The following is a 19108-nucleotide window of genomic DNA, read 5'->3' as shown; positions in this document are numbered from 1 at the left end:
TTTTCAAAGAAACTTCCACAGGCTACTGTGATACTTTTTATACAACTTCTGCTTCGGTTTTGGTTGATTAATTTGTATTTTAGGAGAATTCAGTGGCGTACGCCCGCCACTGGCAGTATTACAGATTATTGACAGTCAATTAGAAAACACCCTCTATATATTATATGTATAGGCAATGTATTACAGTTTCAGCGTCTGAGCGTTCTAAACACGGCTCGGTTTATAAAAAAAATCATCTTAAATAAACCACCGAACGCGTATCCGCTTATAGAGAAAGGAGAGACAAACATTAATATCGGAAACCTTCACACTGAACCGATTGAAACGAAATACGGGTGGCGGCGACGGCGGGGGCGGGGAGGAAAGTTAGTCGTCAATGTGAAGGCTGATTGACCGGTGATCGACGTGCGTCGATCACCGTCGGCCATTAGCATTTTCCAGAGCGAAAAAGTGGTCTTCGATGAAAAAAAAAAAAAAAACTCCCCCTCTTCACGTCGTTGTTGCTAACAATATCGAGGAACAAGCTCTCAAGCGTTTTAAGTACGAAAATATAACGAGAAAATACTTTGTTATATTACATACAGGGTGCTGTTGTTCAGGAAACCCGTCTTGACAAAAAGAAACAAAGTAGAGTAACAATTTTTTTATTATTTTTCAATATAATCCCCCTTAACTTCAATACACTTATCACGTCTCTTTATTAACAACTCCATACCTTTAAAAAAATATTCTGTTGGTTTTGCCTCAAAATTAGCTAAAACAGCCTCTTTTAACTCAACTTCGTCGTTCAACCGCCGTCCACGTAAATCCTTTTTTAAATATCCAAACAAATCATAGTCGCTGGAGACCATATCTCGACTATAGGGAGGATGATCTATCTGTTGGAACCCACATTCTAAAATGGCAGCTGTGCAACACCAGCAGGTGCATTATCGTGCAAAAGACGCACGCCTCTGGTCAGTTTTCTTCGACGTTTTACACGTATGCAGTATCGCAATTTATTTAATAATGTTGCATAATATTTACCACTGACAGTGGTATTAGTTTCTTTAAAATCTATCAATAGAATTCCTTCACAATCCCAAAAGATCGTCCCCATCAACTTTTTTGTTGACTGGCAGACTCTGAATATTCTTGGAGGTGCTTCACCCTTATGACGCCACTCCATTGATTCTTTTTTCGATAGAGGGTCATAATAGAGAACCATAGTTTCATCTCCCGTCACAATAGTTTCTATCACAGGCTTCGGTTCCAACCCACAGAGTTCCAAAAAAGATCGCGCACACTCAGCACACGGCGTTGTTTTTGAATAGCCGAAAGGTTTTTAGGAATCCATCTTGCATTCACCTTATGCATACCTAAATGATCATCCAGGATTCGACGAACACTTGTATCAGAAAGCTTATTAATTTCTGAGATTTCCTTGACCTTTAAACGTCGATCACTCAATACCGCCTCTTCCACAATCGCAACAATATCTTCCGTTATGACCTCCACTGGTCGACCAGTTCTTGAATCATCTTCAAGGGACTCTTGCCCCATTCGAAAACGTCTTGCCCATTCTTTCACTACAGAATACGAAGGAGAATTTTGGCCGTACACAGCATCCAGCCTTTCTTGAATAATTTTAGGTGCTAACCCTTCTTTCGTCAAAAACTGTATGACTGCTCTATACTCAATTTGCGCTATTGCGGTTATCAACTCTCTTCTTTACAGAGCCGTAAAACTATCTCAGCCCGAGTCACCACTTGCCACTGTGGTCCTTCCTTACATTCAAAACATCACAGACCACATATCAAAAGTTCTAAAGAATTATAAATGCAAAACCAGATTTACCACTCGTCCAAAAATCTCTCAACATCTTCGGTCCGTCATTTGAGATGCCAGGAGTTTACAGCATTCCATGCATATGCGGCAAAGAATACATTGGAGAGATCGGACGAAAAATATCAACTAGGCTCAAAGAACACGAAAGAGCCTTACGACTAAAACTGATCAGCTGTTGCCGAACACACTCATTAGACCGGAGATAAAATTTGATTCGATAAAACTCAAAATCCTTGCATGTAAACAGTTCTTCTATCAACGACAAATCCGAGAGTCTATAGAAATCTATAAACAACTTAGGTCTCTACCTATCAACAATTTGGGAATCAGTCAACCGAGACGGTGTAGAGTAAAATACGAGCCAGTTTCAGTCAAGCTCTGAAGAAGTCAACAGGATGATTGGCGAAACGTCAGCGATTTCGACTCAGCAAAAACCGACGCAGGAGGAATCCTGAAGTTTTGTAAAAAGTAATGTTCGGGTTGAGTCTTTATGTATCTATTTCATTCTGTTTTATTTTTGTTTCATTTTATTTTGTTTATGTGAATCTTATTTCGTATTGGGTGGTCGGCTCGTTGATAAATAAATAAATAAAATAATGAATGTGATATTGGCCATAACTACATGACATTCCCATTTTATTTGAAAATGTTTCCGGAATGTTAAAGTAAGTCCTTCTTGAACATAACGTGAATCACCCTACCTACTATTTTATTTCGCCAAACACTGTTAATAATTTGGTTAGTTGGTTAAGCATTCTTTGCATAACGTTCATAACTTTTGCTGCGACCACGTATAGATGGCGTTCGTGTAGAATCCGTAAGGGCGTGCAACATGGCGCCCGCCAGTCTGAATCAGCGTTGTGACGGTGCGCTGGTTTCAAGGTCGACCTTGGACCGGATGCCGGTAGTAAATTTTCTGATCGCATTCGAAAACAATGGGTTATAGATTGTTTACTAGCGTATTTACTCTCGATTAATATATCAATAATGACGGCGATTAGGTATGCGGGGCCATAAATAAATTGGATTAGGCTCATTAGCAAGACGTACACACCTGTTGCCGTACCGGTGAGCGGTAACAATCGATTGTCGGTCGTACAGATTTCTCGGGCACAACAGACGTCGTTATGATCGAAAACTCGCCGTTTGGGAGTGAAGTTTTTATTTATATTTGTTGCCGATAATCTCCTGAATACGGCCGATTTATCGAAACTTGTCACTTCAAACTGTAGAGTTCTCCAAACGATATACCGTACTACGTGCCAGGGCCGTATTTAAGATGTTAGCCGACAAGAACTGTGTGCTGTGCGGACCGTTGTATTTTAAAAGTAGGAAGATTTTCTTTAATATGTATACCGGGTGACACAGCAAAGTGGGAGCACATTATAACTTTTAAACGGCTTGAGATAGCGATTGGAAATTTGGAAGGGTTAATACAGGCTAAATATTCTTTTTTTTACAATATGTAGTCAATGGTTGCACTTCTGGTTTGAGCGGAAACCACAGTAACTTTCGAATTTTAAATAATTTTTATAAAAACAAAATGTTATTTACATGGCGTTTCTATTCATCAAGTCAGCATAATCAATTTATAAACAGAAAAAACTCTCGACGTTCTTTCTTTAGAAAGCTGGAATTGAAAATGAGAAATCCACAGAATAATCGACATGATAATTTTATTATAAGTGAAGAAATGTAAATCAATGTTGCGGGATACGTCAACGTAAATCCATCTCAAGAGAATCTGTGAGGAGAACTTTAAAAAAACACGTCTATCATTCTTTTAAGTATAACTTTCATCGACATTATTATGAAGCTGGCTTTGTAGGAAGACTTCGATATTGTAATTGGCTGTTAGATAAACATGACGAGAATAATAATTTTGTTAACTTAATTTTCTTCACTGGTGAGTGACGATTCTCAAATAACACTATGTTTAACCGACAACACCTTTAAAAAACAAAGAATTATTCGTCCCGGACACTTTCAAGAACGGCTCGGAATCAATGTTCTTGATTCATGGTGCCTTAACTGGTACACGAAGACTTGCTAGATGATTTACCTCTTATTATTTTCAGCAGAATAATTTTAGAGATGTTTAGATAGACTCATCTCAACAAACGGTCCAGTACAAAAAAGAAAAAATCAATCAGGGTGAAGCGGCAGACAGTTCTAGTAAAAAACTAAGAAAGCCAAAATTTGAAGATGTGGATCGGTGGTTCCAACAGCAACGTCTTAAAAATGTGTCACTCCCTGGACCTATCGTAAAACTGAAAGCACAAAATGTTCCAGCAGTTCCAAACAACAATTACGTTTACAAGTGAGGAATTGCAAAATTTTGTGGTGATAGATCAAGATTTGTCCACAACAAGCAAGAAAGGGTGAGGAAGAGCACCAAGAAGAAGACGAAGTTCATCTGGGACCACCACAAACCATTCAACAAGCCCTACGTTCAGCCAAGCTGCTAGAGAATTTTTTTATGTATCATGTGGAAGGTGAAGAAATGGTGAAAATAGAAGCCAAAGTACGAGATGCGTATTGGCATACTAAAAAAATTCGAAAGAAAATGAGCAATTATTTGAAACATTAAATTTAGTTCTTAAAATATTTATATAAAATGTTCCTAAGTAGATGTGAAAATATGTATACAAAATTAATAAATATTACAGAATACATACAAGTGCCATAACTCTTTATAGTCTTTGGACTATCCAGTGAAAACAGCCTCGCAGGGTCAAAGCTGGAGAATCAGGGACATAAATACGTACTTACTGGAACCATCACACTGAAATATATACGAAAATTTAAATGAAACTGTTAAGAACGATACATATAACCTGATGTTAAAATAACCCCTTCTAGTTATTCGAAAATACCCCGCAGCATCAAGGCTTAATCAACTGTAAAACATTCCAAATAAAAATTTCAAATTTCTGCAAATATTTACGGTCCATCACAGGTAGAATAAACATCTGTTGGGATGGTCTGCGGTTAAGGTACTGTAAAATACTTAAAACGTCAAAGCAATAAATGCACTATATTTTTGGTCGTATTATAACTATTTAGTCGAATAACAAAATTTATGTGCCACTTCGGCGACCTCGTACGGAGGCCCGGAAAGAAGCAAGTATCTTTATAGATAACCATCGCTCAACATTATTAAACAAATCTAAAAATTATTTGACACACCCAGCGACATATCGCCAATTTAGGCCGAAACCTCCTCGGAGAAGAGGTCGACCGAAGAAATCCCACAAAAACGCTTACGCAGAAGAAAGCGGCCGGGATTTCCAGCCGTCTGCGGATGGCGGGAAATCCCGGCCCACCCAGTAGCCCAAACCAGCTGATCGGGTATCCCCGACGGCATTTCTCCCGGTATTTACAGTTAGCAACTTGCGCAGCGCAAACAAACACACCCGGTGACCTCCGACGTGCTTGTCGCGTGTGCACCGGGACACCTGCGGCGTTCGAAACACCCGGGCACCTAACAAAACCGTTTCGTTGCTCCCAAGGCCTTTCCGGTTCGTTATCTCGACGCGGGAGTGCCCCGGGCCACGTAAGCGGACCCCTTCGACGCGAAGCCCGTCATAAACGCCTCCTCGGTAATAGAGCCGTTTCTAAAGTTTATGTTTAAGGCTTTAATTTTCCTAGTGACGCTAAACCGAGATAGCTGGAAATCTACGAGGCTAAGGGATAATTCTTCATCGGATGATCCAAATGAGCATTATGGTGGAATTATAAACAGAAAACTTTAAATACATTACATACAAATTGGCTTTTATTGTGCTCTATAAATCCTAATTGGTATTCCAGCAGCCATTTCCGAATTCTAAAAGATTGGTTGGTTAGTTTCCAATACATGGAAATAGGAATTTAGAAAAAGACAACGAAGAAAAAGGATTTATTATTCAAGGGCCTCACTTTGAAGTTCGTTTTGGTTAGTCCCCAATATATGGGACCCAAAGTGGCTATTTAGCAAAAAGAAGAAGAATAAAGATTTATTTTTCAAGGGTCAAACTTTGAAGTTCGTTTTGGTTACTTTCCAATACATGGGACCCAAACTCAGTAATTGGTCATTTAGAAAAAGAAGACGAAGAATAAAGATTTATTGTTCAAGGGCTTCACTTTGAAGTCAGTTTTGGTTAGTCCCGAACACATGGGACTGAAAGTCAGTATTTGGCCATTTAGAAAAAGAAGAAGAAGTTGGTCATACATTGTCAGTCAAGAGTCATAGGCGACTTTGCGACTTTTATGGTTTTTTCCATAAGCTTGCTACCAAAGATTCTTACACTAAATAAAAGGGTATATTTTTATTGCAAATTCAAAAAATGAAATTAATGATTCAATAAACCAGAAATCAATTTTTGAGGGACATAATCGATTTTAACGAATTTTTTCAGTAGAGTGGCCGCCCCGCTAACCCGATTTAAAACCCGTAGGATAAGGGCCCTGATAAGGACATTCCTTCTTTCTTCTTCTTTATTCGTTTGTTTTGAGGCGTTCCGAGGTTAATCGCGTGCGATTTGGCGCCATTGGCGTGTACCTCGGGGCAATGAAGAGGAGTAATTTTCAGAGCGAACGCCTCGTTGTTTCGCTGACTGCTAATCAATACGGATAAACAACAACAATGGCAATCTGCTTGCCGATCAATTACGGCTCACCTTGATTGTCGTTTTTTTTTCTACTCGACTAACTTCGCGTCGCCGCGTCTATTAATTTTTTGCATTATAACCACGCGAAGCGTCCTAGAATCGTTTTTTTTTGTCGACTCGGACTTGTATTTTAATTTCACGTAAACGGGTATTGCTTATTTATTTATTTATTTATTTATTTTTTTAGAATTCGCTTCATTGGTATTCGGTTTTATTGCCTTTCAATCAACTTGAACGAGGTTCACGTCATTATTATTATTTTGTGTAGTCCGTCTCAATCTTCATCGTGCTGGCTTTTGCCCGCAGTTATGGAAGCTACCTGCCGACGGAAATATTTATAATACACTAAGAAAAATCGATGACATTAAATGTAAAAAATTCACAGCTAGGAATATCTATACATAATTACATTTTTATTCTAAATGTCCAAATCTACTTCTGTTTCTCTGTCAGAGTCCTCTTTTATGTTCTTTCATGCGTTTCTTGAAGGATCTACCTGTTTGTCCAATTAAAATTTCAGGACATGATCTGCATTTCAACCTGCAGACACCTGATTTTTAAGATTTTGGACACTTCGTTTTATTGTTTTTTAAAAACCTTCATATTGTGTTGTTAGTTCTGAAAGCTATTTTTAAACCACATTTTGACAAATGTTTTGAAACTTTTTCACTAGGTAATTGTTTTAATTGTGTGTGTAATTGTGTTCTGTATTGGGTTTCGGATAAATAGAGTTGACTGTTTTTATCGATAATGGACGGATTGTGGCCGTTGTTCAGTGCAATTTGTTTAATGATAACAAGTTCTTTGTTGTAATTTTCTGTTGAGCGTGGCGTATTAAGAAGCCTGTGTATAAAAAAATGAAATGCAGCCATTTTGAGTGCATAAGGGTGATTTGAGCTGTTATGACTGTGGCCGTGTGTGAAGGTTTATGGTACATTGAAGAGTCTAATTGGTTTTGCTTTTTCGTAATAGTTAAGTCTAAAAAATTATCCTGTCCAATCTCGATAATGAATTTTATACGATGTATGCTTAAACATTAATTAGATTTAAATACCTCTCCATCATTAAACTTAAATTGTCACAACAACATTAATTCAGGTTTTACTGTCATTTTTCGGTATATACAGTAGCAGGTAGTTGGAAAAGCTGAACTTTTAGTTGTTATTTATTCTCTTACTGACATCAATAGACCAGAAACTATGGGCAAGTAAAGTCTGTTCATAGATATAAGAAAGTGACTAACTGAAACGAATTAAGGAAAGACCCTTAGAATTTAATTATTTGTGGTTTTGTTAGGAAAGATACTAAACAATATTTATTTATGTATGTATTTATGTTTAAATCTAAAATAAAATTACAAATTATTTTTATTACCTACTTAAATTACTTAAAATTATTCACATAATATATCAGTATCACTATCGCTATCATCGCCTGTTCTAATTATTATTTGTTTTATATTAATTGCAATATGGATATACGATTGTTCTGCTTTTTCTAGATGTTTAACAGAATTTGCCCCTACTTTGTGGAGGGATGTTAAAAACTTCGGTTTCTATAAGTTTGAGGACATTGAGTTAACACGGGGAAAAACATTGTTACGACGAATGGTAGATTTCAGTTGGTGCCAAACATGTTCCTTAAAACTGTATGCCCTAGATTTTTTAGCATAATTATCACAGAAGTAGGTTCAAGCATTGTAGAACCTCAATTAATTGCTCTTTTGGTATAATTTTCGTGAAAATAAATGTAGTTATTATACATGTAGTTTTGGATTGTTGCTTTTGTGTCATGAGGAAGGGGTTGTAATCAACTGTCTATTGTGACAACTTGCATTGTCGATTACAAATACGCTATTAGGAGGAATGTTTGGAACTAGTTTGTTTTTAAACCAATTTTCAAATAGGTCAGCGGTGGTGTCTTCATGGTAATCCAGAGAAGAATCTTTAATATTTTTCGCAGACAGAGAAAGTCCATTTGGAATTCAACCATCTTTAGAGCCAGCATCCAAAATAGTTATTCTTTTTGATGGCGCGTTTGTTTTACACTTATTGGTTGAGTCAAAACAACCCTTTTTCGGGGTATCATAAGTGTCGAACCAGGTTTCATCCAAGTAAATAATTGGCCTTTGTTGTTCTCTGTAAATCCTATTTTTTTGTAGATATTCCAGTGCCTTTTGTGTTTTTTTTTTAAATCTAAAACCCATGTGTTGAATACACTTCCATAAGGTAGTTCTGTCACATTTAACACCGGTTTCATTTTTTTCAAGCCTCCTAATTAAGATATCTAATGTAGGCACGTTTTGTTCCTCGTATTATATCTTCCGCCGTATTATATCTTGTTCACTTTCATCTACGCTCGAGAAAATGTCAGCATCGCTTCTACTTTTCCTCACTGAAATGGCATTATTCACAATTTTAAATACAGTTGATGACCACATATTTTGCATAATACGCACAGGATTCAACACACGCTGTATTACACACGAAATGAGAATGATTACTGATAAACTTAAACTAAGTAGTACACTAAACCAAAGAATATTAAACACAGGTAGGTATAAAATTATTTTCTATTACGGACCACAATTTTACCTGAATTTAAATTCCGAAACTTTAGGTAATCCCATTCAAAAGCAATTGGTCACTTTCTTATATCTACGAACAGATCTTACCACCAAGAGAATGCTATATTTCCATGGTATCCGTCTCTTTTTCACAAAAGCGCAAACCCGTTCCATAGCGAGGACTACTATAAATTTGCCGCAAGCTTGGGTCAGAGACTCTACAATTATGTGGGAAAAAAAACTCAGTATTTGAAAATATTTACCAAAATGTGTAACATACTTTGAGAATTTAAGACTGTTTCATGTTAGTTTCACTTTTTTCCTTTTTTTTATTGCCGCTTTACTTTTCTTAAGGCTGTATTTATTTAGGAATCGGATTAATAATAATATAAGTAGACATATTTGAGAAGTGTTGTATAGAGTTTATTTTTGTCGGTCAAATTTGCGAGATCTGTATCTACGCGGCATTCACGCAGGGTCGTAACGTTGGTTGCCTAACAATGTCCGGATCTCCTTAGGACGTAATGGCTCGGACTGTCGGCTCACGATGACATATGGAGTGCGGGGGTGTATTACCCCGTGTTATTTCCGTGGACCGTTGTATTAGGAGGCAGTGGCGGCGTTCCGCCTCCCCCGGAGCCGCGGTAGAACGCCTACCGGAGCGCGCGCGCCACTGGTTCCGGATTTATCGCAGCAGGGCCGAGGATCGGTTAAAGCTTTTGATGAATGACCCTTTTATTACCCGCGGGGTCGACTTGATACTTGCCGTAAAAGCGTACGTGTGACGCCTTTTTTGAAGGATCGCCGCGGAGGTTATAATTATTTTGATCCCTAGCTCGAGCATTTTTGTGTACTCACCAATTATGTCTGGGGCTTTTATGGTAATCACTTTTGAACGGTTCGCGCTACGGCGTGGAGATTTGGCCCCTCTTAAATACTCCACGAGACACGTTAGCCGCGATATCTTTTTTTTCCCGATTGATTTTCGCATGTGAGCGTGCACATAAAGCTAATAAAAAGTTATCTTGATGATCGATCGAATGCGGTATGTTGAAACAAGTTCAGGTCAATCAGCTAGAGAAACTGTTAGTTGCGGTGTGCCGCAAGGTTCCATACTGGGACCAAAAATGTTACGGCATATTTTTATGCTGATGACACCCGGGTATTATATTCATTTGAACCCAGTACTAATAATTAATAATTAATAATAATTAATCCAAGTAAATCATCTGTTATGCTCTTTGGAAAGAATAGGGATCGTTCAGTGTTTGAACTTAACATAAACGTGAGTGGTAGAGTTTTGCAGTTTACAAATTGTGCAAAAAAACCTTGGCCTAGGAATTAACACGGATTTTCGTATTAGCGAGCAAGTTGGCTATTATTTACAAAAGGGATACGTCTCCTTAAAGTTGCTTTATCCGCATCGCCATTTATTGTCTGAGGCTCAAAAGATTAAATTAACGGATTCTCTAGTGTTAAGTTACTGGAAACGTTGTGACATTTTGCCTAGAAATATGTTTCCTGCGATGTAATCTACATGCTATAGACAAAAATGGCAATACAAATCCAAAATATTTTTTTTTGTGTTTTGGATTTACCTGAAAATGTGATTCAAATTTAAGTATCGCTTTTGTTAACTTTTGAAGTCATATATAAGATCTTTCCTTTACACATAAATTAGCCAGTTCTACGGTTTTATGTCCTTTAGTAGTGATAATAATAAAATTTCTAAATGAATGTGCAAAAAAATCATAGAATAGGTGCTGCATTAACGCGCCACTGGGACAAAATGGGTTAAACGCTTAAGAACGATACATATCACCTGATGTTAAAATAAACGCTTACTTATTGCTTAATGAAATTTAAAACGGTGCATTTACATTTCAAATAAAACTTTCAAGTTTCTACAAATATTCGTTACGATCCATCTCATCTACAACACAATCTACACATCTACATAATATACGAAAATCGTCAAAACAATAAAAGCACTATATTTATGGTCGGACAATACTAGTGCTAACTCCAGCGGAGCGGGATGTTTAATCGCAGCCCTAATGAGATTGAACAAATTTTTGTTTGCTTACCCTCATCATCTTCGTTGAAAATCTACGAGTTGTATGCAGAGAATAGCCCAAATATACAAATGTGCCTTGCTAGCTAGAGTGTTAACTTGTTGAAAGACTTTTGATGTTATCATAAGCCTTCTCAAAAAGATCTGATCTGATTTTTGCCCATAGTCAGTCCCTGCTGGTTGAGAGGGCCCTTTGGGGGTTAGTTCCATTATTAAGCACTTGCTCCGCTGCGCTCCGCTCGTGCCGAATAAAATCGCAAGTCAAACTCCGTATTATTACTTATCTGGCTTTTTATATGTTGGGTCAGTGATGTTTTGAATATAAGGAAGAAAACAGTGGATTGGGATTGTGTTCGGTTTCACTGCTATTGGAAGGTTAAATATCTTTAAGGTGTTTTAATTCCGATTTCAGTGACTAGGGTGGAGAGAGTTTTACGGGTCTGTAAACAAGAGAGTTGATAAAGGATGATTTTTGGACCGGATGGTGATGTGACAATGCATTAAGGTATCGGTCTGTGTGTGTGTAGTTTTTTGTAAACACAATGACCAAATGTTAGGTGTGAGTTTCTATTGATAAGAATGTCTAAGAATGGGAGATTATTATTAGTCTCTAATTCGATGACAAAAGGTATAAGAAATTTTTTACAAAAAGTAGGATTTATACGTAGAATAGGCCATAGTCTTTCCATGTACACCAAATACCTTTTATATAACAGCATGCTCCTGTATAACTTACCGAACTATAAGATAAAATGAGTTTCAAGTAATTCAAAATAGAGCATTAACATCGATCTTAAAGTGTAACAGATACGCCCCTGTAAACCTAATGGCAAATGTTGTTGATGTCATGACGCTTAAACAACAACATCTGTGATAAAGTAAAATATTTTAACAGCGTGCAAGTTACTATACGAGAAACCGCATACCTAAGAATGGGAGGTTATTACTAGTTTCTAATTCGATGGTAAAACGTAAGTTAGGGTGAATAGAGTTTAAATGGCTTAGAAAGTCTACTGGGGATTCTTGACCATGAGTTTCCCCAATTTTGGTTTTAGTTTAGTGAAAAGGTTCTCGGATTTTAATATATCTGAAATGACGAAATGTAATTGTTCAATGTTCACAATTCTTTTATGCAAATAAATACATTTAATTTGTACGCATAGGGAAACATGAAGAAATTGGCATCGACGTCTTACTTTAGGTCGAGGAATCTTTTTTATCGGCGAAAGTGGGTGCCACGGGATGCTAATGAACGAAAACCTATTCGAACGCCGAGAGGGCAATAAAAAACTCGTCCACGCGACTTGGGTGGGCGACTAATGGCGTCAACAAAGACGATCGGCTGCGAAGCCGCGGTTATTCGATATAAATAATATAACGTCGTCGTTATCGTTACGGAAATGTGGTCACGCAGGTGTTAATGCGACCGCAGGAAAAAAATCCGCGTATATCCAATCGCCGACGTCGAACTAATCGGCTCCGGTTCGAAATATTCGACGTTTTTTTCCTCCGACGGACCGGAAAATCGCCGCCATAGACGTACGGCGGGCCGTGATTGCGTCACCTGATAACGTCGCATCGGATATTTTATTGGCCTAGGTCGATATCGCGATTGTCCTCGCGTCGAGTCGAATGTTCAAATGGCCGAAAATCCCGAACGGCGTTCGGTGCGGTTTCGGAAAGTATCGGTGGCAGATTTTGTAATTTGACAGTCGATACTAGATAGGTAAAGTCTGTTCATAGATATAAGAAAGTGAATAACTGATACGAATTAAGGAAAGACCCGGGCAAGCTGTAAGAATAAAATATGGCCGAACAGGTCCGTACTTTGCTTAGAATTTAATTATTTGGGATTTACATCTAAAATAAAATTACAAATTATTTTTATTACCTACTTAAATTACTTAAAATTATTCACATCGCTATCATCGCCTGTTTTAATTATTATTTTTTCTGTATAATTTGTAATATGGATATGCGATTGTTCTGCTTTTTCTATATGTTTAACAGAATTTGTCCAACTTTGTGGAGCGATGTTAAAAACTTCGGTTTCTATGAGTGTGAGCACATTGGAATTAACACGGGGGAAAAACATTGTTATGACGAAACATGTTCAATGGGATTAAATATACAGTGGTAAGGTGGAAGCCTTAAAACTGTATGCCTTAGATTTTTTGCTTAATTATCTCATCTCCTTTTGTAGCTTTGTAGAACCTCAATTAATTGCTTTTTGGTATAATCTTCGTGAAAATAAATGTCGTTATTATACATGTAGTTTTGGATTGTTGCTTTTGTGTGACATGAGGAAGGGGTTTTGGTCAACTGTCTACTGTGATAAATTGCATTGTCCATTACAATGACGCTATTAGGAGGAATGTTTGGAACTAGTTTGTTTTTAAACCAACTTTCAAATAAATCGGCGGTGGTGTCCATGGTAATCCAGAGAAGAATCTTTAATATTTTTCGTAGACAGAGAAAGTCCATTAGGAATCCAACCATCTTTAGAGCCAGCATGCAAAATTGTTATTCTTTTACCTCTTTTTGATGGCGCGTTTGTTTTATACTTATCAGTTGAGTCAACCCAACCCTTTTCCGGGGTATCATAAGTGTCGAACCAAGTTTCATCCAAGTAAATAATGGGCTGTTGTTGTTCTGTGTGAATCCTAATTTTTTCTAGATATTCCAGTCGCCATTTCCGAATTCTAAAAGATTCCATTAAAACTTGCCTTTTGTCAATTTTTTTAAATCTGAAACCCATGTGTTGAATACACTTCCATAAGGTAGTTCTGCCACATTTAACACCGATTTCATCTTTTTCAAGCCCCTTAATTGAGATATCTAATGTAGGCACGCTTTGTTTCTCGTGTAACTGGTAAATTTTACGTTCTTATATCTATGAACAGACCATACCTGTAGAACTAAAATTCCACGTCTCTACGGGCTACAGTTGCCAGCATCTTGGAGATGGTTTCGTGTATAAGTTGGTATAATAAGACCAAAAATATAGTGCATTTATTACTTTGACGTTTTAAATATTTTATAGTACCTTAACCGCAGATCTGCGCATTACCGTGGTAAAACCCATCCCAACAGATGTTTAGTCTGCATTAAATAGGTCTTGCTTGAGATGGACCGTTGCTGCTGCTGCGGGGTATTTTCGAATAAGTACGAGGTTAGCGCCAAAATTTCCCGGCCTGACGTAGATGCAGCTCCAGTATCACGATAAAACTTAATATATATCTTAGTAGGCTGCGAAAAAAAATTGAAGTCTTATGTCAAGTAGTTTTTTATTGACAGCATTTTAAACAAGACGTGTTCGAAAAAATGTCGCAAATAACGCAAATTGAGTATAGAGCAGTCATAAAGTTTTTGACGAAAGAAGGGTTAGCACTTAAAATTATTAAACAAAGGCTGGATGGTGTGTACGGCCAAAGTTCTGCTTCGAATTCTGTAGTGAAAGAATGGGCAAAACGTTTTCGAATGGAATGGAATGGAAAATGGAAACCAGTGACATGACCAAATTTCCGAAATCAACTGTAAGAAAAATTGCTGCAATTTCTGGAATTATTAAAATTGAAACATTTAAATAAAGACTACAGAATCGTTGTTTGTGCATCGAGAGTCCTTTTCATTAGTCGCAGTTTATTGGGTGATGGGCGTGTACGTATTTTGCCAGATTCCTTTGAACTTACGGCTCTCTATCCAGTTCCTTCTGCTCCCTAACTGAAGATTTGGTAATGGTTAGATTCCTAGTGCAATTGGTCTGTCCAATGCTGCTTGGTTGTCTGTATTTTACATTCATTATCTTCATTTTCCGTAACTTGGCTTTCAATCGTGGCTGTCCCCTTAGGGAAGTCAATCTTCAATAGCCTCAACACCTTGCTGACGTAGAAGCTGCCTTAGGCGAGGGTTAAGGGCGTTATAGGGAAGTAGGTAGGTATGGTGTGTTTCAAAGTATATCGTTTTGACTTTTGGTGGGAGTTATCTAGAAAAACGGACTTTTGAGAGGTTTTAAAAATATTCAAGATCAATAAAAAGTATCATAAAATTCCCGGAAAGTGGTCCTAAGTGTGCCTCAGTGTTGAAAATTAAAATGATATTTAGGTTCTGGCAGCAGCGGGCAAAAAACCAGTCCACCTGTCATGGAAAAGTTTCGGTTAGTTCAATTCGTCGCGAATTGTTTTTTTTTTACCTACAAACGCGTCCGCCATTTTCGCCGGAATCGCTGGAACGGAGAAAAACCTCGAATGGCATTGAACGTCGACCAGAGAGCGTGCGAGAAAGAGAGAGACCTTTTCTTTTTATGTAAATCGAAAAAAGAGTTGAGCACTAGATACCAGGTATTTATAAATAATCGTTCTCAAGGTTAAACCGCCGCTGCCCGTGTGCATTACACGCCGAAAGGGGGCGGGCGCGGCGCGCGCGGGGCGGCCCCGCGGTAATTGGTAATTAGACACGGTTTTTTTTCTCTTCGCCGGAGCAAAAAGCGAAACCGCGACGGCGGTGTCCATTGTCCGGCGTCGCGACGCGCCCCCTTCCCGACCCATAGATAAATAATTACTCGGTTAACCGACCAAAAAAAAAAAAGAAGATCCCCGTGGCCTTGTGAATCACAGTGACAGAAAAAATAAATATAATATGGGAACTGCTAAATATATTTCAAACTGTATCTACATTAAAAACTTCATTAATTATAAAAAACTGGAAAAAGTTTTGACCGCTGCTTTAAATCGATACATAAATGAATCTACAAAAACCGTAACTATACACAATAAACATAAAAAATGCCATGAATTACCTAAGGTTTAATATAATCTATGAACAAGAGAGATAAACGTTATAAATTATAAGGTTGTTCGGAAAGTCATTTCGTTTTTTCCCGTCAGAGGACTTAATTACGTTTTTTCGAAACCAACTTCACACTTAAGCCGCATAACCGTTATATGTCTTGAGAGCTGATATTGCAAGGCTTGTGTGTGAAAAAGTTCTATTAATTTTACGCAGTAGTTTTTGGTTGGTGCCCTTTTAAATATGGAGAGCAATAAGCAGCATTTTCGTCATATTTTACTTTTTTACTTCAGAAAAGGTAAAAATGCTGTCCAAGCGAGAAAAAAATTGACGGATGTGTATGGAGAAGGCGTGTTAACAGTACGCCAGTGCCGGAACTGGTTTGCAAAATTTCGATCCGGCAATTTTGATGTCGAAGATGCACCACGGTCTGGAAGGCCGGTCGAAGCTGACAAAGATGCGATAAAGGCATTAGTTGATGCAAATCGGCGAATAACCACACGAGAGATCGGTGAGAGATTAATTTTGTCGAATTCGACTGTTTATGGCCATTTGAAAGGCATGGGCTTAACCTCGGAGCTCGATGTGTGGGTGCCCCATGTCCTTACGGAGCGAAATTTGTGTCGTCGCGTTGACGTGTGTGATTCGCTCCTCAAACGTCAAGAAAATGATCCATTTTTGAAGCGGATTATTAATGGGGACGAAAAATGGGTTGTATACAACAATGTTAAACGCAAGAGGTCATGGAGCAGAAAAGATGAACCGGCTCAAAGCGTGTCAAAAGCCAACATTCACCAAAAAAAGGTGATGCTCTCCGTTTGGTGGGATGTCAAAGGAATCGTTTTTTTTGAGCTTTTGCCGGACAATATAACGATTAATTCAGAAGTCTATTGTCATCAACTGGACAAATTGAATGATTCACTTAAAGAGAAGAGGCCCGAATTAATCAACAGGAAGGGTGTAGTGTTCCACCAGTATAATGCGAGACCTCACACAAGTTTGGTCACTCGCCAAAAACTTTTACAGCTTGAATGGGACGTACTGCAACATCCACCATATTCTCCAGATCTGGCGCCTTCCGACTACTATTTGTTCCGGTCCCTGCAAAATTTTTTGGATGGCAAAACCTTTACCTCAAATGAAGATGTCAAAAACCACCTGAACCAGTTTTTTGCCAGCAAGGACCAAAACTTTTATGAGAGGGGAATTATGTTACTGCCAGAAAGATGGCAAAAGGTGTTGGACGAGAATGGCCAATATATAATTTAATAAAATATTTATTCATTATACGAAAACTGTCTTTCATGTTCCCCAAAAAAAACGAAATGACTTTCCGAACAACCCAATATATAAAAGAACAAATAGTGAACCGTTATTTAATCATTATAGATATACTGAAATAGAATGGTACAATTAATTAATGATTTAAAAACTACATACTATAAAAGTAAAATTGAAAAAGAAAAACAAAAACAATAGCAAAAAATTATGGGAGACAAAAAATAATCAAAAACAATCAGAAATTATTCACAGATGACAGTTTGGTTACTACTAATAAATGTTATGTTTACAAAATATAATTTTATCCTTAAAATTTGATTCGGCGAAGGGGTTTGACAAAATTACATCTTCTGTATTGAATATCCATATCATAAAAGCAGTCTGTCAAATTAGTATTTTAATGTTTACAAGCGGCAAGTGCCCCTTTCATTTCAAACTTGCATTAATAAAACTCGTTTATAAAAAAGGACAAAAAAATTCTTGAGGATTACAGGCCAATAAGTTTTATATCCAATGTAAAATTTTTTTCGAAAAAGCCTAAAAAGTGCTGCCAGTTTCCTTTTTTTTACTGTTAACAAGTCAACTAATGCTGATATTGCTATGCTATTGCAAATACATGTTTAGATCATTCAAAACCATATGCTGCAGTGTTCATTGACTTACGAGGTTAGCGCCAAAATTTCCCGGCCTGACATAAATGCAGCTCCAGTATCACGATAAAACTTTCTCTTCTTTTAAATATTAAAATTCTTTTGATAGATTTTAAAGAAACTAATACCCCTGTCAATGGTAAATATTACGCAACATTATTACATAAATTGCGAGACTGCATACGTCGAGGAAAACTGACCAGAGGAGTGCGTCTTTTGCACGATAATGCACCTGCTGGTGTTGCACTAGCTGCCATTTTAGAGTGTGGGTTCCAACAGATCTCCATAGTCCAGATATGGCCCCCAGTGACTATTATTTGTTTGGATATTTGAAAAGGGACTTACGTGGACGGCGGTTTCACGACGAAGTTGAGTTAAAAGAGGCTGTTTAAGCTCATTTCGCAGACAAACCAAAAGAATATTTTTTAAAGGGATTGAGTTGTTAATAAAGAGATGTAATAAGAGTATTGAAGTCAAGGGGGATTATATTGAAAAATAATAAAAAATTGTTACTCTACTTCGTTTCCTTCATATTCAGGTCGGGAAATTTTGGCGCTGCCCTCGTAGCAAAAGCAACCGACACTGTAAGCCACTCGCGGCTTTTGACTAAACCATATTCAGCTGGTATAAGAGCACCTGCTCACTTACTAATTAAAAGTTACCATGAAAAATCGATAACAAATGGTAGATTATTGACAGTATGAACTGTAACCGATGGAATTCCACAGGATACAGTCCTAGGACCCATATTTTTCCTTATATACATAAATCAACTACTTACTATTGATGTTTCCGGAAAAATCATCTCTTTTGCTGATGATACAGTTTTGTTTGTTGAAGGTAACAATTGGGACGAAGTCGAGAACCGCGTTAGTCATACTGACTTGACAATAACTTACTAACCACCAACTTAGGTAAAACACAATACTTGCCCTTTCAAATTATATTGATCTACTACCTACAAACAATTAACTTACTATGAAACTATTGTTTAGAAACAGTAGGAATTCATATTGACTCAAATCTAAAGTGGAACTTCCATATCGAACAGTTAGCGAAAAGGTTACGATCCTTAATATATTTATTCCGGCAACTTACTAAAATATCTGAAAAGCAATAAATTCTTTCTAGTTATTTTTCACTATATCTTATGGGATAATTGGTTGGGCTGCTGCCTATCAGAAAATTATTCAGCCCTTTTACGTAAATATTATGTTTTTTTTTCATATTATACATAGTTAAATTAATCTGCGTTAAGTTCAAGGATGGC

Source organism: Cylas formicarius, unplaced genomic scaffold (genome assembly GCF_029955315.1).
Source record: "Cylas formicarius isolate icCylForm1 unplaced genomic scaffold, icCylForm1.1 PGA_scaffold_9__14_contigs__length_23061073, whole genome shotgun sequence".
Classification (NCBI taxonomy): Eukaryota; Metazoa; Arthropoda; class Insecta; order Coleoptera; family Brentidae; genus Cylas; species Cylas formicarius.
This window is presented reverse-complemented; position numbering follows the sequence as displayed.